Genomic DNA, 25,940 nt, shown 5'->3' on the forward strand with positions numbered 1-25,940 from the left:
TCGTTTTTGGTGGGGTTCATTCCTGCTGGACGGGATGGCGCCCCGCAATCTATGAAAAAAGTTAACTTAAAACTAGTAATACTGGGGATTGATAGTTAAAACCTGTGCATAGGTACTCTTAAAGGAACCATGTGACATGATTCCATTTTGGGATATAAGCAACACATGGCTTGCTGCCATCTTTAGCAGCCACATAACTTGGAGTCATCATTGTTACAGTTGGGGAAGATGGATGTCATGTGACTTTATTGCCATATTGATTAAAGGTGACCACATGGAGTATTCCTACCAAGCAGGAAACAATAGGTCTCCAAGTCATTTGGGATTTAGAATAGATTTTTTTATGATAATTTCTGGCCTGGTAAGAAAGCAAGGTTTATGAGTGATAGGATTTAAAAATGATGCTTTTTGAATAAGATATTAAAGCTGTGTCTCAATGTTTTCATTTGCAAGAATGTACCTTGTACTTGTGCTGGCAGCCAAATTTTGTAACATAAGTGTCACCCAGGTGTTATTAGCTTTAATGCCATGAAGAGTTCATGAGAAACAGCTTTTGGGCAACCATATAACTATCTCTTTCCTTAACCTATTTTGATAAATTGAGTCATATAAGAAACTGTTAAATTCTGTAATGGTGTACTCTAAAAGGATCAGGAAAGTTCCCAGTCTCTCTGTGGACTGCTTTTAAGTTAATAGTTTTATTTTGATAATATAAGAAGATTCCAATGAGAAATTGTAATTTTAAGACCCAAATGTAACAAAGATAAAGCTATAAAGTCATTTTCCCAAGGTTAGGCATTTAGACAAAAGCCCCCATTTCCTCTGAGACTTGGATAAAGTTCCTGCTTGATATAAAGAGAGCCCTTCTTCTTATCTCTAGCAAAAGAAACTTGTGGTCACCCATTAACATTTGACTGTGGTACCTATTAACTTGTCAAGGGCAATGCTCTACCCCAGCAAATACTAGTCTTATGAAAGCTATTAAGTTATTGTAAATCATTAATGACAATTAAGAAATAAAAGTTAATTGTGTTTCCGGAGTGCCTACCAACAGGTGCTGTCAGAGGTTCTGATTGTGCCTAACCAATGAGAGATGAGCATGAGAGGTCAACTGTCAATGGATCAAAAGTCCTGGGTGCTGGGAGAGTATGTAAGTTTTTCCCCATTGTTCAATAAATTATGAGACTGTTGTAAGCCTTCTGACTCCCAGAAGGTGTCTGAGGCATTGACTGCACCTTCTCACCCCCTCCCACGAGGAAGCCATTAGGGCAATATCTGACAATATCTGACACCTGGAACAGGGACTTCCAGTAGGTTTTGATCTCTCCTAATCAGAGTCCTTTTTTCCCTATTGTTGCTGTAATTTTTGTGTTTTGCTCAGAACAGGTTCTAGTCATCTTCCTCTTCTCACTCGCAGTGCTGCACAGTACCCCCAAGATGGCATATTTTCAGGGAAGATGCCCTCAGTCCTTTGGCAGGTAAGCCCATCCTTTCCTTCTTTTATGTGTCGTCTGTTACGCTTGTATGCCCGTTCGGTTAGGAAGGCTCATTTATTTTTTCTGTTTTGGTTTCCCTGGTGTCTCCATATAAAGACTGAATCCCCAGGAGGCAGAACCAAACTTGACTCCTGAAGGCCATGTGTGGGCATACCGCTGTTGCCTAAGGACCACAGAAGTTCCCTGGTAATCAGTAGACATAAAGGTTTAATACAATTTTCTACCCCTGTTGACTGTTGGTCACCAGCTCTCCCTCTTAGAGGGGTGCTGACAGGTGGGGTAGAGGAACCTGTCATCTTTGGGAGTGCCACATTCACCTCAGCAGGGTGACGGAGGCCTGGATCACCCTGGGTGTCTGAGCACACTGGAGCCATCCAGGATGTCTTCTGCTTCTGCTGGCTGGCTGGGACTTCAGTGGGTGGTCTGAACAGTAGGAGCTTGGGCCTGGCCTGCAGGGTGAGGCCACAGCTGTTTGCACCAGTGTGTCCTCACAGCTCCTGGTCCCTTTTGACTCTTGGGAGCTGGTGGGTAAATGCAGCAGTGGCCATAACTTCATGCTGCTGCTGTCAGTGTACACCCTCAGCTGCCTGGGGCTGATCTTCAGTTGGGTGCTGTTGTCACTTTGGCACTAAGGGTCTCAGAAAATTATTTAAGGCATAAATTGAATCCGTAAAGGTATAAGTAAGTGGTTTAAGGTATGAGAAGATGTGAAAAGTTTCAGATTTCTTTTCCCTCCTATGCTATCATTACATGAAGATTTCAGAAGTTCAGTTTTAAAATTGATCACGGGAGTTCTGATAAGTTTGTTTATCACTGACTACTTACTGCTCAGTCATAAACTCGAGATTTTAGGTTTCTTTTGGCTGTATTCTAAGTATAGACTTAAAGGTGCTTCTCAATGTGCTAAAAACGTCTTTGTTCAAACTACATTTCCCTCTCTGGACAGAGGAAAAATCTTCATGCTTTTAAAACTAACTATATATCTTTTGCTAGGACTCAAAGGTGTGGGTCAACTCCAACTGTTTTACAGACTCCTGTTACCTGCTTTTTCTACAATATGGATTTCAGTACAGATTGGTAATGCTATTATATCTAAAACTTTTATGTCATTTTGTAAATTAAAAAATCATATAAGCTTCAGAGAATCTTGGGAGTCAGAAGACTTGGATCTACTTTCACAGATCAAAAGAATTCCAGACAAGTACAGCCTAAGTTTTCCCATCTGTTTATTACTGAGGATGGGATCTCTCTCCTGGTCTTGGAACTCCTCCCCTCCCCCAACTACTAGAACTATGGGCCTGAAGGTTCCAAATGTAATATTTTCATTTAAGTTCCCAAATTTTAACTTCTGCCCCTAGTCTATACCTGTTTCAGTAGATTTCTACTTGGCTGACACACACATCCTAACATCAGCTACTGACTACTACCAAATGACTTTGAGTCCTTGATTTGCTGAAAGCTCTGTGGACCAGTCTAGCTAATGTGAATGTTCTCTGTCTTTTCAGCTGGGTCAGTGAACCAGATGCTTCTGATGAATGTTCCATTACCTGAATTCCCTCCTTGCCCTTGACTAATATTCCAGCTTCCTGGGCCCTGACAACAACATCCTAGTTTCAGGAGGAAGTAGTTACAGAAAAGAGTATGTTATTCCTTATCCCCCAAGAGGTTGGAATGTTAGATCAAAATGAAACTCCTTGGCGTAGGGAAGAAAATAGCTACCTATAGTGCATATTGGCATACTAGAAAAGATACCTGTTTTAACCAAGTAGACTCAGATCTATCAAGAGGAAGATTCATTTGCTGGAACGCTTCTATAGTATGGTAAGGTACTCAACCTGCTCTATGCAACAGAGAGAGAGATTATTATATAGCTATAATATAAAATTGTTGTTTCTATATAAACCACTCAGGAATCATTAGAAATAATCTGGCTGCACTCAAAATAACCCTTGAGAAAAGGGGACCTGAGATGAAGTAAATAGCTATTCCCCATTCTCATTTCCAGGTTTATTATAGATAATAATTCTGATGTCAGCCGTCACAAGGCCTTTGGCTCTCCTGATTCTTCTAACTGCTGTTGACTCTTGCATCATTGTTGTCTTAACTAGTTGATAATTCTTGTCTGGGTAACATTAAACTGATGGCTATTAGATCCCAATATAAACAGGAACCCATCACAGAGGTAAGGATTTGACTCAGGGATGCAACTCAAGGGGGAAATGTGAGAGCAAAAGTTACATTTTAAGTTTTAATAACTATGCCTTAGATATCCATTGAAAAAATGCCTGTGATCTGGAAGCATTAGATATTTTGTGAAATTATGGAAGACAATAAGCCACATGTTTTCACTCCCCTAAACAACTTTGCTTGACCCATCTGTATGGGATGTGCTTGATCACATATAGGCAGGGGGTTCACATAATGGAAATACATCAGGATGTACTCTTGCCCTTGATTGGATATAGGTCAGAAGTTTGTCAGGATCTATGTTTCTAAATCTGATCAAACCTGATGGGACATACTTAATCCATTGGAAAACGTGATTCAGGGTCATCTTCTGAAAATCCAGGGATGGGCCTGGACAGAGCCCATACACTTGGCCTATTTTTAATTAAAGCTTGCTTCAAATTTGGCTATAAATCTATTATATACACACATACTATATAACACATATTATATGATTATAAGTTGTACAACATATACTCATATACATTATAATCACACATAACATGTAAAACATAATATAACCTAAAATATACTATATATTACAATCAAATATAATATATGATTATATGTTATAAATCATATTGTATAATATACATGAATATACATGCATGTATTTACATATATGTATACATATAAATTTTTATTTTGTTTTGTGTGTGTGTGTGTGTGTGTGTATGTGTGGATATTAAATCACTTGGGCTGACAATGATTCCCAAAGAAATTCCAGTACCGATATTGATAAAATTCTTTTAAATGGTTGGTCAGGACAGTGCTCATGACTCTGAAAACATTTTAGGTCTGGAATTCTGTTATATCCCCCAGTCGTCTTAGTGAATGAGTTGAATCGTGTACTCATCCTGCTCTAAAGAGGTGTAGCTGGTCCTAAGGACCATTAATTTTATTGAACTGATACATTATTGGCCATATAGTTTAAGACACATGGGCTGCTGTCAATCCTACCAGAATGGGAATTAAAACCCTAGTCAATGTAGATAGGGTAGTTAGCCAGGGGGACCATGAGACCAAGAGAATAAGGGCTGATGTCAATTATCTGATCTTTCTTTCTTTCTTTCTTTCTTTCTTTCTTCCTTCCTTTCTTTCTTTCTTTCTTTCTTCCTTCCTTCCTTCCTTCCTTCCTTCCTTCTTTCTTTCTTTCTTTCTTTCTTCTTTCTCTTTCTAATGAAGATTTTTTCCAATACCAACAAGATTTTTTTAATAATTACCCCTGATCAATTAGCATAGAATCAATAAGTTTTTCCCAAATACAGATAGTTTTATTACTTTTAGGTCCTAATCAACCTGTCTACATGGTTTGTAAAACATCAGAAAAGGAACATTCAGTCAAATAATTGGTCCATGGCCAACAAGTGGTCTCAGGGGCTCAGAAATACTGTTGCTATCCAGATGAATCAACCCATCATGCAGAATAGCTGGGATCTGAAAGTCCCTAGATTAAAAATTAGGATATTATACAAGTTTTAGCCATTTATAATGTTAATTTGGGCTACCCCCATCAGTCAATGTGCTAACACTCTGGTTAGTTCCTATCCCTATGTGAAGACGGATGCTTAAAGAAATACCACACTAGCTCAAAATTGAGTATAATAAAGAATTATTTATTTAGGGGTAGGCTCACAGGTCACAATCCTCTGCTAGAATGGGGAACAGCAGCTGAATTCTGCAGTTGAAAAAGAGGTAGGATGCGTGCTTTACATCGACATATATAGTATAAGAGGCCACGCCCAAGTGGGCGGGTAACTTAAAGGCTACTAGCAGTAGGAATTTCTACAGAACCTATGTAGTACTGGGGCCAGATATCTAAACATAACCAGCAATCTTGGATGAATTTTTAGCTGGGAATGATTAACTGCCCTCAGTGTGGCCCTTTCCGTGACATACAGTTTAATTCTCTAGGTTTTTCCTATTTCTAAAAGCCAAAATATTTTAAAAGTAGTTTTCTTAAGAGCCCCAGTTTTACAGTCCCAACTTTTGTAAGAAAACTTGCTTGTTTCTGGTGACTGGGCCCTAGCCACAAGGCATGCATAGAATTGGTAAACTCTGTATATTATCTCAAAAGATAAATTCCCATGTATTTCTTTTATCCAATGCTGCTAGATATTTCAGGTAGGCATCAGCAAGTAAAAGTCAGTATAGAATATGGGTTGCTGGTCTCTAGTCACATTTACAAATACTTTCCCTGTATCTGTCTTCCTCATTTTCTAGTTCAGGCCTGAAGGCAGTGGGAGATTGAACCATGATTCATACCCATAGTTCATACTCATATTTCAAAACATAAGACTTAGAAGGAGACAGAGGGGCAGAGAGTGGAAAGGTCTGAGGCCCAATGAAACCTTAACTTCAATAGGTCCATAGTCCAAAAGCATCTACCAAAAGTGGGTTCTATTTTTTGACTTTGGAGCAGTAGATCCATGGTGTCATGTCAGTTACCTTTGCAACTGTAGGAGTGGAAAGAGTTACTCACTCTTGCAGGGTCTTTTATAGGTTAGTTTCACTACCTCCTTGGCTGTTTGATTGATCCAGAGAGTATCACTGTACTTGAATAAGAGGAAGTGGGTTATAGGTAAGCTTATCCAGAGGTAAGCTGGATCTATCAATGAATAGCTAGTATGGAGGACTGTAGGGCCAGCAGTTACTTGAGAAAAGAATGGTTACAGAGTTCTTCCAACTGCTGGTCCCTGAACCTGGGAAGCAGTTGGGGAGATCATCCAAACAATCTCATAGGGGCTAAATACTTTACTTCATAGGGTACAGTGGACTGAAGCCAAACAAAGGAAGGAGGACTATCCATTATTTGCTGGATTCTATTGAGAGTTTCGTGAAAGTTTCTTTTAATGTCCAGTTTACTGTTTTCACCTGGCCAGAACTCTGAGGCCTATATATGCAATGAAGAATTCAAACTATGTCTAAACCTTTAACTACTAATGGAAAGGTTTTGGCTATGAAAGTAGGACCATTATTTGACTCCATTGCTAGGGGAAGGCTAAATCAGGGGACTATGGGGGGACCTTTTTTAGCTACCATTTGAAGAGTTTCAGCCTGGATGCTAAACATGTGCATTCACCTGGAAAGGCTGTGCATAAAAACCAGCACGTCTTTTTTACATCCCCCAGTAGGCCAGATCTCTGTGAAGTCAGTTTTTCCAGAACCACTGAGGTGTTGATCTCTCATTTGGAGCCTTCCTGGATAAGGGTTCTCTAATTTAGATTCACTTGAGCATAAGCCTGACATCTGGCTGAGACATATTGCACTAAGCTGTCGAATCTAAGTGTATATGCCTTAGTCTTAGCAACTCAGAAAGTTTTGTGGACCCCTGATGAGTAGCCTGGTGAAGGTTAGATACCAGAGTCCTGCACTTGCTTCTGGGATAACGATCTTTCCCTCTGGTGTTATCAATCAACCTGTGGATTTGTGCTGTTCATTTCTTGTTTACCATGGAGTCTCACCAGGTCATGGTATGTCAACAGAATATCAATAGGCCCCACTGGTCTTAGTACCATTTATGAGGTTGCCAGATCAGAAGACCAGCAATGAAGGAGGATAACAATTTGTACGGAAAGCCAAATAGCATCAAGGAGGGCTAATTTTTTTTGGGGGGGGGGGAGTTGGAGAGTGGTTTTCTCTGTGGAACAGCCCTACCTGTCCTGTAGCTCATATTGTACATCAGGCTGTCCTTAAACTCACAGACTTCTGCCTGCCTCTGCCTCCCAAGTGCTGGTATTAAATGTGTGTGCAACTATGCTTGGCTGGAGAGCCAAGATATTTTAATGTTCCCCTTTCCCAGTAGTGAGAAGCCTTCTTTGTCTATAGATCATACTGTGGACATGCCTATTAGTATAGTAAAATCTATCAACTGATGGTCCATGTATACACTGGTGAACTTTCCTTTTCCCCATCGGAGAGTATGGGTCAGACCATTAAACTCTGCTCTCTGGGCTGAGGCACCTGGATTGGGCCCAAATCATTTTGATTAAAGTAACTAATGAAGCTCCCATAAACCTGCTTTCATCATGTGACAATCATGGATGAGCATCTGTGTCATTAGGCATGGCAGCACGGTTGATGATGGTACTTTCTCAACCAGACTCAAGGGTGGGCCAGGAGTAGAGCCTGGTACTGGGTCACATAGTAATTAGACAGCCAGCATTCTGGTACTCCTTGGAACAAGGCCACAATCGTGCTATGGGGTGCTGTGAGTATCAGATCTTAAAGGGTTAACTTGTTTGCTTTCTTTCATTAAACTAACAGAAGAGTCATCTGTGACTGCAAGGTACAATCATTGGGACAGGTATGTCACAGGGAGAATCCATGGCCCTAAAGTTTGAGTTATAATCCCTTTTATTTTTTGTTTCATGAACAGATAAAAAGGCTTTAAGATATCTCTGAAAGTTCTAGGGCTTGAGCCAAATCCAGCTGTTTTTAAAGTGTCAAGCGCCTTTTGTTTAGCCTCAATCCAGATTATGGGATTAGTATCCCCACTGTGTGCTGGTGTATGGATTCCTTGCTGTTTCCATAAACTCTGAGGCAGCAATAACCAGTTGTGCCTAGGAACTCTTAGCCTTTGGAACTGGGATCTGAAGGGTGATAACAACTCTGCTCTGAAACCGGCTGTTTGGTCCTCCCTTCAGCATGTAGCCAAGCTAGGGAGCCTTTTACAAAGTTGGACTTTCTTGGGCAACATTCTTTAGCCCAAGGTCTATAAGTCCGTCAGTAGTCCAGCAGGGAACATTTTATAATGTTTTCCCAGGAAAGCTTTGACAGAAGGGCAGAAATTTTGCATTGAGTGTTTTTAAATCCTTGGGCAGCCTGATCCAGGAGTATGGCCTATTGGGTCTGTTCATTTAAAGACAAAGATGTGCAGACTCACCACTGCCAAGGGAGGCTGAAGAATGCATCTTTCAAGTACAAGACTGTGTATACCTGTTTTTCTGGAAGTATCAAACGCTTGAGAATCAGAGGTCCTGGGTTTCATTACAGGCAGGAGAGGTGTATTCCAGGGTGACTGGCAGGGCACCAGCATGCCTGTTTCTTTAAGTCAGGCAACACAGATTGCAATTTCCCTTTTGGTTTTCAGGATTGTTGGATATTGTTTAATCTAAATAGGGATAACTGAACTGGTTAGTTGAATAATTAAAGGAACTTGGTGTCAGAGCAGTCCTGGGTGTTTGTTTCTGCCCATACCCCAGGAATATTTGTCAGCAATCTGAGAGATTGCCCAACTGTATTTTTTGATTAGAGGCAGGACTTTCAGCTAGGAGATATTCTTCTGACAGAGGGTAAGACATGGAAATTTTTCTGGGTCTATATAAGTCTAACTGCATCTTATCATCAGAGAAGGTGACAGTGGCTTTCAGTTTTTGAAAGAGGTCTTGTTCCCATCAGTCTTCTGTCGGATAAACATTTTCAAAGAAATCTCCAGATAGTGGGACCTATTTATACTTTAAAACCTAAGCTTTCATAACTTTATTTTAATATCTGGGGTCAAATGTGTGACAAAAGAAATCATTTTAGTAACTGTCTTTAATCTTTTAAAATGGACCTAACTAAAGTTGCTTAAAGTCTCCTTGGTCAGTGATGGACAGAAGGGAAAATCCATTCTGTCCAGGCTGTGTTGTCTGGCCATGATTCCCCTGTCCAGGTGAGGGGGCATTTTTCTGCTTTTTGCTTTGTTTGTTTTTCAAAGAATGGTGAGTTTTATGCATCATTAGTTAAAAAGAAGACATACATCACAAAATAGAAAGGAGTGGAACTTTCCATTTTCCTTTGGGCTCAGCCCAGGGAAACATTTACCCTTACCTTGGGCTACTTAGAAGAGGCACCAAGTGGAGCAGAAGAAATGTTCACTTGGGGGAACTATATCTGCCTCATTGTGTGCATTCCACATAGATGGCCCAAGAACCTGGATGAGAGACCTGATTCATCTTCTCCTTCACACAGGGACTAAAGCTGACTGTGAGCAGGAACCAAACAATGAAGCAAGCAAGAACTTCTGCTTCTGGATTGGGAGAGGATGAGGCTTTTTGGCTTTCTCTGGGATATATGGCAGAGCCAAAAAGATTTGGGTCTCCAACAAGAGGGACTACAGGTCTCAATCTGGGTTCAGGGAGGGTCTCACACCAGAGAAATCCATCAGTCAACACAGGCAAACAAAGCTGATAGAAACACATAGAAAGACTTACTGACACATGCACACACACACACATATGCAAAGAGAAACACAATAAAAAAATTCACGGATGGCCACCATACATTCATACACTTTAACAGCCAGAGGAATTCAATAACATGTCACATGGATCCTGGATATTAGATTCACAGTTGGGTATGACCTCTTCTATGTGTCATACTGGAAGACATCTTAACTAGACTTGCCTTCAGAGTTGACAAGCCAGCAAACTTTCCAATTTGTTTCCTTTTGGGAGAGAGGTTTCAGATCCCTCTAAAAGATGAGGCAGCAATTGACCAAAAGGAGCTCTGGAGACCTAGAACATACGGGTCCTGGCTCAGGTCTACTCCCTCAAAGGTCCCAGATTCACAGCTGGATTCACACGGTCTCTGGCTCTGGCCCACTTTCTCAGTGGTTGCTCCCCTGTACCTGCTCCGATGAAGTTCACTGTCCCATGTCTGCTCTGTCCCAGGTTGCTGGCTCAGTCCTGTCTCCGCAAATGTCCCTGGTCTGGATTCACTCCCATTTCTGTGGAGCTCACTGTTCCAGCCTAGGTAGCTGGCTCATCCTGTTCCCATGGAGTTTGTTGCCTCAAGCCTGCTCTGGCTTAGGTCACTGGCCCAGTCCTTCTTGGGCAAATGACCCTGGTCTGGATCCACTCCTGCTCTCATAAAGTTCACTGTCCCAGGCCCACTCAGGCCCAGGTCACTGGCTCAGTCCTACTCTTTTCTCAGTCTGCTTTTTTATCTTCCTCTATTTCTTTAAGGGAATTTTTCATTTCTTTTTTGAGGATTTCTATCATCTTCATAAAGCTATATTTAAGATAGCTTTTGTCTGTTTCTTTTTGGTTAGGATATTCAGGTCTTCCTATTGCAGGACCACTAGGTTCTGGTGTTGCCATATTGCTGTTTAGGTTGTTGAATGTGTCCTTGCATTAGAACCTACCCACCTTTTCCTCCAATTGTTGTAGACAGTGTTTTGGCCTCTTGGTTTAATCCTTGTAATTGTTGTCTGTGTCTCAGGGAGCTGCTCTTGGATTACTCTGTGCACTCTGTCTATTTCTCAGTGAGTGCTGAGGTCCTGATGGATTGGTGGTTTTGGGGATTAGTGAGATTTGTAGATTACAGGGGTAGATTTCTTGTAGATTAAGGGGTACTGGAGCAGCCTGCCTGCAGGAGGCTTGCCAAAAGACTAGCTAGTGCAGTTGAGGCAGGTGGGAGAGTGATCCAGGATTTGCCCCAGGGACTAGGTCCTAGAGACTGGGCTATTCAGCTGGGGGAGCTGGTCACTCACCTGTTGGTCCACTCTGTGCAGTCACATTCTGTGTCTCAAGGTCCCATTTATTAATTGCTGCTCTCAGTGTCTGTGCTACTGGTGTTATATTTAGGAAGTGGTCACCTGTACCAATGCATTTGAGGGAACTTACCATTTTCTTTTCTATGAGGTTCAGTGTAGATGGACTTATGTTTAGGTCTTTCATCAATTTGGACTTGAATTTGGGGTGATAAATATGGATATATTTGCATTCTTTTTTTTACTTATTGCTTTCATGGTTTATTTAAGTGAGACAAGGTGGGAGAATACAGAGGAAAAATGTAGTCAACAAAAGTAACACTTGTTACAAAAGTAACAATACCAGATAATACAGTTTTCCTATTCATTATCTAGGTTCATTTCCTCCCTACTATGGATAATGAAGTCAGAGAGAATCAAAAGCGATAGTTTCCCAATTCTGCTTACTTTCTTTTTTTATTTACTTATATATTTATTTATAAAAATTTCCACTTTCTCCCCTCCTCCCAATACCCTCCCATTCCCCCCACTCCCTCTCTTCCTCCCTCTCCAGTCCTAAGAGCAGTCAGGGTTTCCTTGAACTGCCCTGTGGGAAGTTCAAGGTCCTCCCCCCTCCCTCCAGGTCTAGGAAGGTGAGCATCCAAACAGACTAGGATCCCAAAAAGCCAGTACATGCACACGAAACAAGATCCAGTGCCATTGTCAATGGCTTCTCGGGCAACCCTCATGTCAGCCACATTCAGAGAATCCGGTTTGATCACATGCTCGTTCAGTCCCAGTCCAGCTGGCCTTGGTGAGTTCTCATTAGATCAGTCCCCATGTATCAGTGGGTGAACGCACCCCTCGTAGTCATGACATCCTTGTTCATGTTCTCCCTCCTTCTGCTCCTCATTTGGACCTTGGGGGCTCAGTCCAGTGCTCCAATGTGGGTCTCTGTCTCTATCTCCATCCATCATTGGATGAAGGTTCCCTCTGATCCTGCCTTCCTTGCTCACGTTCTCCCTCCATCTGCATCTCATTTGGACCTAGGGATTTAAGTCCTGTGTTCCAATGTGTGTCTCTATCTCCATCCATCGCCAGATGAAGGTTCTATGGTGATATGCAAAATGTTCATCAGTATGGTTATGGACCAAGACAATTCAGTCACCCTCTCCTCTGCTGCCCAGGGAACAATCTGGGGACCTCTCCTTGGGCCTGGGAACCCCTCCAGAAACAAGTCTCATGCAAACCCTAAAATGGCTCCCTTAGTTGAGATATATACCTCCCTGCTCCCATAACCATCCTTCCTCCCTCCCCCCATCCCATTCCTCCAAGCTATCCCCAATCCTCCCCCTCTCCTTTCTCTCTAGCCCTCTCCCCTTACTTCCACCCCTCCGCGCCCCCCCCCCCCGTGCACCCAAGTTTGCCTGGCAATCTTGTCTACTTCCAATATCCAGGAGGATAACTATATGATTTTCTTCAGGTTCATCTTCTTATTTAGCTTCTCTAGGATCACGAATTATAGGCTCAAAGACCTTTAATTAAGGCTAGAATCCACTTATGAGTGAGTACATACCATATTCCTATTTTTGGGTCTGGGTTACCTCACTCAGTGAAGCGTTTTCTATTTCCATCCATTTGCATGAAAAATTCAAGATGTCATTGTTTTTTACCGCTGAGTAAAACTCTAATGTATTTATGTTCCACACATTCTTTAACCATTCTTCTATTGAGGGGCACCTAGGTTGTTTCCAGGCTCTGGCAATTACAAATAGTGCAGCTATGAACATAGTTGAACAAATGCTTTTGTAGTATGATAGGGCATCTCTTGGGTATATTCCCAAGAGTGGAATTGCTGGGTCCTGAGGGAGGTTGACTCCCAGTTTCCCGAGAAAGTGCCATACTGATTTCCACAGTGACTGCACAAGTTTGCATTCCCACCAACAATGGATGAGTGTTCCCCTCACTCCACATCCTCTCCAGCATAGGCTATCCTTGGTGGTTTTGAGTTTACCTATTCTGACAGGTGTAAGATGATATCTCAAAGTTGTTTTGATTTGCATTTCCCTGATCACTAAGGAGGTTGAGCATGACCTTAAGTGTCTTTTGGCCATTCGAAGTTCATCTGCTGTGAATTCTCTGTTCAGATCAGTACCCCATTTTTTAATTGCGTTAATTAAAGTTTTAGTGTCTAGTTTCTTGAGTTCTTTGTATATTTTGGAGATCAGACCTTTGTCTGATGAGGGGTTGGTGAAGATCTTCTCCCAGTCAGAAGGTAGCCTTTTTGTTTTACAGACAGTATCCTTAGCTTTACAGAAGCTTCTCAGTTTCAGTAGGTCCCGTTTATTCACCGATTCTCTTATTGTCTGTGCTACTGGGATTCTACTTAGGATGTGGTCTCCTGTGCCTATTTCTTGTAGACTACTTCCCACTTTCTCTTCTATCAGGTTCAAAGTGGTCAGATTAATGTTGAGGTCTTTAATCCATTTGGACTTGAGTTTTGTGCATGGTGATAGATATGGATCTGCTTTCATTCTGCTACAGGTTGACATCCAGTTATGCCAGAACCACTTGTTAAAGATGCTTTCCTTCTTCCATTGTATACCTTTAGCTCCCTTGTCGAAAACCAGGTGTTCATAGGTTTGTGGGTTAATATCCGGGTCTTCTACTTGATTCCATAGGTCGACTTCTCTGTTCTTATGCCAATATCTAGCTGTTTTCAATACTGTAGCTCTGTAATAGAGTTTGAAGTCAGGGATGGTAATGCCTCCAGAAGTTCCTTTAATGTATAAGATTGTTTTGGCTATCCTGGCTTTTTTGTTTTGCCATATAAAGTTGATTATTGTTCTCTCAAGCTCTGCGAAGAAGTTTGATGGGATTTTGATGGGGATTGCATTGAATCTATAGATTGCTTTTGGTAGAATTGCCATTTTTACTATGTTGATTCTCCCAATGTAAGAGCAAGAAAGATCTCTCCATTTTCTGGTATCCTCCTCAATTTCTTTCTTCAAAGACTTAAAGTTCTTGTCAAATAGGTCTTTCACTTCCTTGGTTAGAGTTACCCTAAGACATTTTATGCTATTTGTGGCTATCGTGAAAGGTGATGTTTCTCTGATTTCCCTCTCTGCTTCTTTATCCTTTGTGTATAGGAGGGCAACCGATTTTTTGGAGTTGATCTTGTATCCTGCCACATTACTAAAGGTGTTTATCAACTGAAGGAGTTCTTTGGTAGAGTTTTTGGGGTCGCTTATGTACACTATCATATCATCTGCAAATAACGAAAGTTTAACTTAATCCTTTCCAATTCGAATCCCTTTGATCTCCTTATGTTGTCTTATTGCTATTGCTAGAACTTCAAGCACTATATTGAAGAGGTATGGAGAGAGTGGACAGCCTTGTCGTGTTCCTGATTTTAGTGGAACGGCTTTGAGTTTCTCTCCATTCAATTTGATGTTAGCTGACGGCTTGCTGTAAATAGCTTTTATTATATTTAGGTATGATCCTTGTATCCCCAATCGCTACAACACCTTTATCATAAAGGAGTGTTGAATTTTGTCAAATGCTTTTTCAGTATCCAATGAAATGATTATATGTTTTTTTTCTTTCAGTTTATTTATATGATGGATTACATTGATAGATTTGCATATGTTGAACCAGCCCTGCATCTCTGGGGTGGAGCCTACTTGATCATAATGGATGATTTTTCTAATGTGTTCTTGGATTCGGTTTGCCAGTATTTTATTGAGAATTTTCGCATCGATGTTCATGAGTAAGATTGGCCTGTAATTCTATTTCTTGGTTGTGTCTTTGTGTAGTTTTGGTATCAGAGTAACTGTAGCTTCATAAAAAGAGTTTGGCAATGACTCTTCTGTTTCTATATTGTGAAATACATTAAGGAGTATAGGTATTAGCTCTTCCTGGAAGTTCTGGTAGAATTCTGCATTGAAACCATCTGGTCCTGGGCTTTTTTTGGTCGGGAGGTTTTTGATAACATCTTCTAATTCTTCGCGACTACCAGGTCTATTTAGATTGTTCACCTGTTCTTGGTTCAACTTTGGTATATGGTACTTATCTAAAAAAATGTCAATTTCTTTCACATTTTCCAACTGGTTGCTTGCCCTGCCTCTTGATCTATGGCTGATTTTATTTAATTTTTAAAAGGGGTGTAATAGGACTGAAAAATGCCACAACTAAAAAAAGAATTTTGCAGTAAATAATAATCTCAGAGTTCACAGTGTGATTAAAATATCTTGCAACAAGGCCACATTTATTATCTTATTAATCTAGTAAGCTACAGATTTAATATGATTCTCACTAAGTTAAAGCAAAAATATAAAGGCCAGGTATAGTGGCATATGCCTTTAATTCCAGCACTTAGGAGACAGAAGTTCTGTGAGTTTGAGGCCAGGCTAGTCTATATAGCTAGTTTCAGGCCAGTCAGGGTTACATAGTGAGATCATGTCTCAATAAAAAAGATAATGGACAATTGATTATGTATTCTTTTGAGGATACTACCATTCCCAGGGTCTACATACTTTCTATTTGTTAATCACACACTTTAACTAATGGTACCATATTGGAATTTTCAAAACCAATAAGAACATTTATTTTTTACCTTTCTTCTGTACCCATGTATTTTTCAGACTGACTAGCATCATGAAGTATTTTCCATTTCTATAGCATTAGGTGATCCAAATAGGCCTACTGAAAAAAAAATTTTCAAAGCGGTTATCTCTAATAACATCTAATGATCAGATAAATTTTCTATTTTGAGTTCCATGAGATATAGTTAGTCATGACTGGGAAGGTGTGGTAGCAAAAATTTAAAGTTCTTGTCATACTGTATCTACAGTCTGGAGGCAGAGAGATATGAATGCTAGTGTTCCCCTCTATTTTGACTTTTTATTCAACTTAAAACTCCAGTCCGTAGAATGATACCATCCATGGTCAGGGAAAAGGGAATGTCTTCATATAATGCAATCTAGATAATCCCTCAAAAGCATGTCCAGATGCTGGTGGGGTACTGCCTGCTTGCCCCGCCGAGTCTAACATGCTGAAGCCGCTTGTGCCTCTGAGCTGTGCACATTGTATCACTAGCATGGCAGAGCTGCTTGTGCCTCTGAGTCACTTGTGCCTCTGAGCTGCAGTGTGCAATGTCCCCCTCCTTCCAGGCACACAGTAGCTCTTTACTCACAAACCCCATCTTCTATAAGAGACAGAAGTTGCACTGGCGACACAGCCCAGAAAGCCAGCATTTTAAAACTGCCAGTTTTTTCCTGCTGCTGAATCAGGAAAATTTCTTTGTGGCAAGCTGCCAGCAGACAGCAAAACGTTAAAAAGTTGTGTTACTCTGTTTTTTTTCTGTGTGTCTAGAATTACTTTTCAAACCATCTCAGGTTTTACATGGAGTTAGTCAACTCCATGTTGAGGCACCAATCTGTTGTAGGGAGCACAGGCCCTTTGTTTGTCCTGGCCACACAGCTCGCTTATGCCCGAAATAAAAACACAGAAACTGTATTCATTTAAACACTGCCTGGCCCATTATCTCTAGTCTCTTATTGGCTAACTCTCACATATTAGTTTAACCCATCTCCAATAATGTGTATCGCCACTTGACTGTGGCTTACGAGCAAGAGTCTAACCAGCATCTTTCTCGGGCAGGAGAACCATGGCATCTGCCACTCTGCTCTTCTTCGCAGAATTCTGTTCTGTCTTCCCCACCTACCTGAGATACACCCTATCAACTATGCCAAGTCAGTTTCTTTAATAACTAATGAAAGCTACACAAATACAGAAAGACCTCCTACACCATCCAGTGGTTTACCTAATAGATAATTTATCAAGCACATCCAGAGACTTGTCTCATTGATGATTCTACAGTCTACTGAGTATCCAATACTAACATGCCAATCACCACAACATGTACATTAGTATTTACAGGGTTTAGAGATTTGTTGGCATATAAAAGAGTTCAACAATAGCCCAGACTATAGTATAACAAAGGTTTGTTTATTTTGGCGGGGGACTCATAGAATGAGTAGCAATTCATAGTCCTCTGCATACATTGGAAACTGGAACTGAATCCAACAGCCAAGATACTCACACGTGCTTTTCATCTGCATTTATGATACATGAGATCACACCCAATGTGGTCCATTATCTTTTTTTGTTTTGTTTTGTTTTGTTTTTTGAGACAACGTTTCTCTGTAGGTTTGGTGCCTGTTCCAGAACTAGCTCTCGTAGACTAGGCTGGCCTCGAACTCCCAGAGATCTGCCTGCCTCTGCCTCCCGAGTGCTGGGATAGAGGCATGTGCCACCACCGCTCAGCAATCGTCCATTATCTTAAAGGCTATTGTCTGAAGGAGTTACCAAAGTACCTCCCCATTTTGTCTAAATAGAAGAGTTCTAAACCTAATATCAATCTATATACAATAAGAACAAATTTCAAGTCTCATCCAGGGAAAAGAAGAGGCAAAAACATACATAAAATTAGAATTACAACCAGTATGAACAATATCAAACAAGAAACATATGTTAAGTTTTTAATAGTCATCCTATCTAAGGAGTCTCAGTCTTGTATTAAAAATGACTTGGCTAAGTCATGATTGTAAAATAACTATGACTACCTAGTCTTCAAACCTATCAAAGACCTGAGAAGGAAAACATTATTTGAGTAAACAAGAAGTGCAATCAAGCAACTTCTAAAAGGTGCAAGAAATAACAGACTCAACCAGCTACCTGGGCAATAACCCAAGATCTCATTTGCAAGATTGGAGCAACCAACTTCGATTAAGGCCTAGAGTAACTGACAGACCTCTGAGTAATTTTCAGAGGCAGGAAAATTTGAAAAAAAAACATCTTACCTTGTCTTAGAAAGGCTTGGCAGTCTTTTTGATTGTATCCTGCTTGTCCAGTCTGGACACCATGCATTTTATCATTAGTCAAGGCAGGGGCAGTTCTTTGCCTAAAGACCGGTTTTACCAAGAAGAAAACAAGCTCCAAGTGGAGAATCTTTGGTGTCCAGCATTCTCTTGGGAATAGATCAGTGCTACCAGGAGCAATTGTGTCTCATGTCACCAGAATCGTGAGTTACTTCATCAAATTAATTAATTTTTGGTTCTCATTCTGCACATGTGATTCTAAGGTTTTAATTTTTCCATTAATGATATCTTCTCAAGGCAGATGGCAAGTAGATTGCCTTCCTGGAGGGATGTTTTATTTGCTAGCTTATCATAACTTTTTAACAGATTTTGATTGTCAGTGTTAATAAAATGAATCCTTTAAGATAATCTCGCTGTACCTTTTTTATTGATTGTTATTGAGCTCTACATTTTTCTCTGCTCCCCTCCCTGCCTCTCCCCTCCCTCCTTCAACCCACCCCCAAGGTCCCCATGCTCCCAATTTACTCAGATCTTGTCTTTTTCTACTTCCCATGTAGATTAGATCTATGTATGTCTCTCTTAGTGTCCTCATTGTTGTCTAAATGCTCTGGGGTTGTGATTTGTGGGCTTGTTTTCTTTGCTTTATATTTAAAAACCACTTATGAGTGAGTACATGTGATAATTGTCTCCCTGTGTCTGGGTTGCCTCACTAAAAATAATGTTTTTTTTAGTTCCATCCATTTTCCTGCAAAACTCAAGATGTCGTTATTTTTTCATAACCCAACTGACATGGATTGAATTTTGCCTGTCAAATTGAGGTTATCATTTGCAATATTATGAATCCTTCCAGCTGAAGACCGTGTCCTTCCTAAAAGTTTCTCACTTAATGACTCTGTTATCAAACCATTTCTTTAAGGATATAATATGAAGAATAAAGATATTAGCCACCATGGTCAATATATATATATATACATATATATATATATATATTTGTATATATATATATACATACATACATACATATATCAAGTAGGTCATATAGCTCTTGCAGAATTCCATCCACAGTAGAAACAAAAATGTTTCAAAAATGTTTCTAGATGGTGATATTGCCTGCAATTATCTTGGGGTTTGTCTACATTTTTTTAATTTATTTATTTATTGATCAAATTAAATGACCTCCATTATATTTTTCAGAAAATTGTATGTGAAACAATCCTGATAGGCCAGCCAGGTGTGGCAGCTGCCGCAGTAAGGCTGGTCCTAGATCAGTACCTCAATCACCTGAGACTTAGGATTACTATCAAATTTAGTTAATTACCTAAGAGCACCACACCAGCATACAGGGAACATTTGAGTTCGACAGAATAATAAGGAGTCCAGAGTTTGCAGGTAGTCACGAGCCATAAGGTTACTGGACAGAGCTCTGGCCAGGCATTCGCAGATCTGAACTGGGAAAACAAGCCTGTGTTCCAGATACAGGGCTAACGCTCCTGCTCCGGGAGTCGGTGCTCAGCCTGATGCTTTCGGTGATAGTAACTCAACCACTTAGCAGGTGGGACCAAGCCACATGGGCACAGCCCGGGAGAAATTGCCAAGTCTCTGTGGTGGGCCATCCGAGCCAAACCTTGCACAGCTGCCCAGAGGGATAGTTCAGCTGCGTGTGGTGGGAAGACGCTGTGAGGGTCTGGGCAGGGTCTGGACAGCCAGCAATGACCTGGACTCAGGAGACGTGGACGCTAATATGTTGGAGTACAAAAGGGTTCCACAATAGTCTGGAATGGAGTATATAACAAAGGTTTATTTTTGGTGGGATAAACTTACAGAAACAGTAGGGATCCATAGTCCTCTGTGTGTTCTGGGAACTGGAACCGAATCCAGCAGCCAAGAGGACCGTGCACATGCTTTTTCATCTGTATTTATAGTACATGAGAGCAAGCCCAAAGTGGGCCAGCATCTTAAAGGCTATTGGCTGAAGGAGTTCCCACAGCAGAGATTAGCATGCAAATTGTTTAAGGGGAACATTATAATCCCTACTTGTCATAAACACAAATGAATTAAATGCTTTAATCCACAGCAATAATTGGCAAAATTCCATAGACTGAAACATGATATCTACAAGTTATGTAAATTAGATTTAAAGACACATATAGGTTGGCAGTGGAATGGTGGGAAAAGATTTACTATGCATAAGAGCTACCATAGAAACCCTGAAGTTGTAAATAAGCTTTAAAGAAGAAAAAGTTATGTTAAAAAAACACTGACATAGTAAAATTACATATACCAATGAATATGTTTTATTACCATTAGTTAATAAAGAAACTGCTTTGACCTATGGCAGGGCATAATATAGCTAGGTGGGAAAACTAAACTGAATACATGGAGAAAAAAGGAGAAATCAGACAGATGCCATGTAAACCACCAAAGAATCAAGAGGTAACAAACCACAAACCTCGTGTTAAAATAAAAAAAATTATACAAATGGGTTAATTTAAGATGTAAGAGTTAGTTAATAAGAAGCCTGATCTAATAGGACAAACAGTGTTGTAATTTTAAAAATTGGTATTTTGTCATTCATCAAGAAGATAAAAACATATAATTACTTAATAAATAATGCCAATGTGAGTAAATTTATTTTATAGCTAGAACTAAACAGAAATATACAATTTAAAAATTATATTGAGTGTTTCAACATTCCACTTTCAATAAATGTTATAAATCTGGAACAAAACTAAATGTAAAATATTTACTAATGCTCTCATCAATCTGACCTAATAGAATTTAGACTATTCATTATTCTAGGAACAGTGTACAAAATCTTTTTTTTCTTCACAAGAAACATTCTTCTGAGTAGACTATATGTTAAAACACAAAACAATATTAATAAATTATTCAAGTAATGTATTCATACATTTGATTTATGCCTGAAATTCATCTGTTATAGCCAAATTATCATCACTGTGACAAAATACCTCAGTAGAGAAATATGAAAGATGAATAATTGATTTTGGCTGATGTATTCTGAGGATTGAACCCACAGTTTCTTGAAAAGGCCAGCATTTGGAGCCTGAGGAAAGTCTAAATTGTCTTATAGTGCATGGTGGAACAAAGCTTTTCACCTCATGATAGCCAGGAATAACATAAAAGTAGAGATGGCCTAGTAATGAATTATTACATCAAAATACACACAAAGTGATCTAATTTCTCTACATAAGGCACAGTTCTGAATAGCTTATTAATATATAATTTCATTGTCTTAGTTTGCTACTCTGTTGCTGTGATAAAACATTGACCTAATAGGTTATAGTTTATCCTCAGAAGACTTTGGAAGAAAAGTTTTAACGTATTTACTATTTTCTATGTCCAAACCATAACATTCTGACAATGGATCACTAGAGCTCATGTATATTTTAAAGTGAAAAAAAATGTATTCATTCCCTCTCAAGTAGTTCCACAAACTGGAAGAGAATATTTGACAGCTGTATATCTGACAGGGGATTAATATACAGAATTTTCGAAGAACTCAACAAAGAGCCAAGGAAACAAATAACCTAATTATAAATGAGCTAGATCTTCTATGTATATATTATGGTTTCCAGTTTAATATTTTGGGGACCCCTGAGTAAACAACTGTATTAGAATTACAACTTTGGAATTTCATCTTACCCCAGTCAGAATGACTAAGATCAACAAAAGAAGTCATAGGAAATGCTGGTAATATTGTGGGGGAAGAAGGAACCTCATTCACAGTTGGTAGGAACAGAAACTGGTGCAGCCACTCTGGAAATCAGTATGGAGAATTCATTAAAAAAAAAACAAAACTAAAAAGAATTTTCTACATACTTTTCCCAAGGTACTTGCATGTTGGAGAGTTCTTATGCCAACTTGATTCAAGATAGGGTATAGTGATATTTATGTTTTAATAAATAAGCTTGTCTGAATATCAGAATCACAAAACTAAGCAACTAGAGGTTAGACAGTGGTGGTACACACTTTTAATCCCAGAACTTGAAACACAGAGGAAGATAGATCTCTGTGAGTTCAAGGCCACCCTCAGCTACACAAGATCAATGCAGAAAACAAGCCAGATGGTGGTGGATCATGCCTTTAATCCCAGTACTAGGGAGTTATACAGCTTTAATCCCAGCACTAGCGGGAATATAAAATGAGAGGAAAGAGAGGCTTATGTTGTTTAGTCTGCTTTTCCTGACATTACCCAACCTTGGTAGAGGTAAAACTTCTCTAGTGGCTTGACTGCTTTGCTTTCTGGTTTTGGGGTTGAAACTCAATATTTGACTGGGTTTTATTATTCATGCCACAATAGGGTCCTTTGGAAAGAAGGACTGTGCATTGAATAAAATGCCTCCATAGAATTAGTAACTCTGTCATTGCCATAGTTAACTCTGTAGGACATTTTCCTGATGATTTATTAATATGGGAGGGCCCACCTTCCCGTGGGTAATTCTACCCTTGGACTAGTGATCCTTGTAAAATACACAATCTGAGCAACCTAGTGATAACAAGCCAATAAGTAGCACTCTTTCACAGTGTCTGCACCAGTTCCTGCTTTCAGGATTCTGTCCTATTTGAGTTTCTATCTGACCATTTTCAGTGATGGACTGTGGAATGGAGCTGTAAGCTGAAGTGAACTCTTTCCTTCTCAAGTTACTTTTGGTCATGATGTTTCTTTCATCACTGCAATAGAAACTTAACTAATACAGGAATTATTGGTACCAGATGGTATTGTTGGGATTCACTTGGTCATATATTTTAGGGAGGATTGTGGTATGATTTGAACTGTGGGCTATAAAATCAGTTGGATGCTCAGAGATAAATGTGCTGTTCTTTGTGAGCTTGGAAGACAAGGGTGACGAGAGATTCAAGACCTGACTTGAGAAGTTTCATATGAAAGCTTAGAGAGGTCCTTCATAACTCAATCTAGGCTGTTGATATTTTGAATTAAGAATCATCAGCATTAAATTCTGCTTTTCTGGGACAATTAATACTGGTTAACTGAGACTGAAAATCAGCTGTGGTTAAGAGGAGACCAGCATCATTGAGGTAAAAATCGTCTAGGAGTGTTTCTTCAGGGTCATTACACAGAAGCTTTTCTTCAGAGTAGGTGAAAGCTGTATCTTGTGCTGACACTCAAACTTGATAATGTGTTTCCCAGGTCATAATTTTTCTGAAGGCATGTGCATCTTTTGGTCATGCAGAGCACTGAGGTTTGGCACCATATGAAAGGGTCAGAGTCTCCAAAGTTAGCCTAGGAGAGGCTATTTGTGAAGATTCATCCTAGTTGCAATAGAGAACCCAGCAGTTTGGAGACATGAGTACCATGATCAATAGCTTCTATGGAGTAAAGCCAACCTGAACCCAGAGGACAAACTGCAACTACTGTGGATGACAAAGCCGGAGAAGTGTCACTGCAAAGACCCTTTGGAAATCAGAGGATGAATGTGCTCAGATGACAAGCACTGAAATGTTTATACGGTTGAATTTTGAGTTTGCTTTGGTCTGATTTTGACTGTACTCTGATTCTTCCCTCTTACATCAAGAAATTATGTAATTTATTTGAATTTTTAGTAACCCACTTTGGCTATTTTAGAAAGGCTTTGCAAAGAGACATTGGTCATTTGTAGTGATTTTAAAATAACTTCAAAAAGTCACTGGACTACTAATTGCTGAAAGTTTGGAAGTCTAGAGGGCTTCGAAGTTGCAATGTACTTTTTATTGTAATATTTATATGAGCTCTTGGGGATGAAGAAGAAGGGAAAGTTCATGATTTAACAATAATGTGTTTAGTATTAAGTTAACAAGGGATCAGTAGTTGTGGTTAGTTTTTATGTAAACTTCACAAAGGCTAAAGTCATTTTGGAAGAAAGAACCTCAATTAGAAAAATGTCCACAACATACTATTCTGCAGGGCATTTTCTTGATTATTGATGGATGAGAATGGACCCAATTCATGGTGTATGATGCCACCCCTGATATGGTGATTCTGAATTTTATAAGAAAACAAACTGAGCATGCCATGGGGAGCAAGTCAGTAAGCAGCACTCCTCCATGGTCTGATTTAGCTTTTGACTCCAGATTCCAATCATTATTGAGTCTCTGCTCTAATATCACTGTGATGGAGTATGATACAAAATTATTAACTGAAATAAACTCTTTCCCAAGGTGCTTTTGGTAATGGTGTTCTATCACAGAAATAAAAACTTTAACTAAGACAAATCAATATCCTACTTTACAGATACTTGTTCAACAATGCGCATTGCCAACCTATTCACCATGGGCAGAAAAGGGAAACAAATAGTCTTTCAACAAATGAATGGATAATGAAAATGTGATGCATACAATGAATAGAATACTATCCAGCTGTAAAGGGCAATGAAATGGATAATCCTAGAACATGCAATTTGATTGAGATAACACAGACCCAGAAAGACAAATTCTTTCACAAACATTAACATGCTCTTTCACAAAGATAAACATGCTCTTTCATATCTGAAGTTTCTAGAACCAAATATTTAGTTGTAAGCATTCATCACGGAATAACCACAGGAACCAAGAAATTATATAGAGACCATAGTTGGTCTAACAGGGGAGCTTGAAAGGTTTAGTGGTAAATGGCAGAGTGCAGGTGATAGGAAGTGAGAAAATATGAGCGGAACCGTGTGGAGGTAGGGAAAAAGTAGGGAGAAAGAAGGGACATTATAATGCCTTGTCTTCCCTGCTACTGGAGGCCAAAGCACAGGATGCAAGAAATGTTTACACTAACCAGCTTAGTTTCCTCTGCTTGAGTCTGCTAGCTGGAGGGGATTAGTTCAGAACCTTGTTTCCATCTTGATATGGTAATTTCACCTGCTAAGGAGGGTTCTCACAGGCCCTGAATCTCCTTCTATCTGTCAGTCAGGGTTCCCAGCTCAGTACCCCCTGCCTGGAAGCTCCTGCCACTCAGAGCCAGGCGCTCAACACGTGATCTCACACCTGGCTGGGAGGAGGTTCTCCACTTCTGGGGTCAAAGTATTTAACCCTGGATTAAGTTTGAATAAACGGGCATTCTTCTCCCTGAGAATGACTCGAACTCTGTATGTGTGTGTGTGTCTTGTGTTTTAACCCCTAGGACATTATAGAGCTGGTGGAAGGTATGGAGTCACGGTTCATACTGGTTGGGTGGTGATGCAGACCCTGTGGCATGGAACGCTCGCCACAGGACATCAATACAGAAGGGGAAGGAATAATGTGGAAAAAATAACACCAATATATTATTTTTTATTTACCTAAAATTATTCTATAAATATGTGGAAGTTATGCTAGTTGGGCTGACAATGTTGTCTGCACAATATCCATAGGTTAACAAAAACAATTGTACCAGGTTGTTACAGCTCCACACAAGTGAAATGGATTAAAACAAAACAAAACAAAATAAGAGGCATCCTTTAGAATGCCTGATCACACTAGTCCAAGCTTCTCAAGTGGTTGTGCACGCCTTTTATCCCAGCACTTGGTAGGCAAAAGCAGGCAGATCTCTGTGAGTTCAAGGCCATCCTGGTCTACAAGAGCTAGTTCCATAACAGGCTCCAGAGTTACAGAGAAACCCTGTCTCAAAAACCAAAAAGAAAAAAAAGACTCCTAAAATAATATAGAATACTAGTGTAGCCTTTGATTGCCTCTCAAAGGTTGAAGGTTAGCCCCTAATTTTGAAGACACCACATACTTAGGACACAGAACTTGCATAATTAGAGTTCAATCTAACATGAAATCCTCTTTGCTGTCGTCTAACTTCCATAGTAGCAGAAAAACCTATGCAAACTGTCAAACAAAGGAAACAGTTAATAGTCTACCCAGTTGAAACACCTCTGAACCACAAGTATATGCCTT

The 25,940-nt window shown here is 39.8% G+C and overlaps 1 long non-coding RNA gene across 1 annotated transcript; it reads left to right on the forward strand.

Moving 5' to 3' along the window:
• Positions 1 to 1,191: 1,191 nt before the first annotated feature.
• Positions 1,192 to 24,239, forward strand: LOC146889165 (uncharacterized). The gene is made up of 2 exons (XR_015000381.2): positions 1,192 to 1,478; positions 23,230 to 24,239. It is a non-coding gene; the product is annotated as an uncharacterized LOC146889165 (long non-coding RNA).
• Positions 24,240 to 25,940: the final 1,701 nt, after the last annotated feature.

The sequence above is a fragment of the Myodes glareolus genome, chromosome X (genome assembly GCF_982192425.1).
Source record: "Myodes glareolus chromosome X, mMyoGla1.1, whole genome shotgun sequence".
NCBI lineage: Eukaryota > Metazoa > Chordata > Mammalia > Rodentia > Cricetidae > Myodes > Myodes glareolus.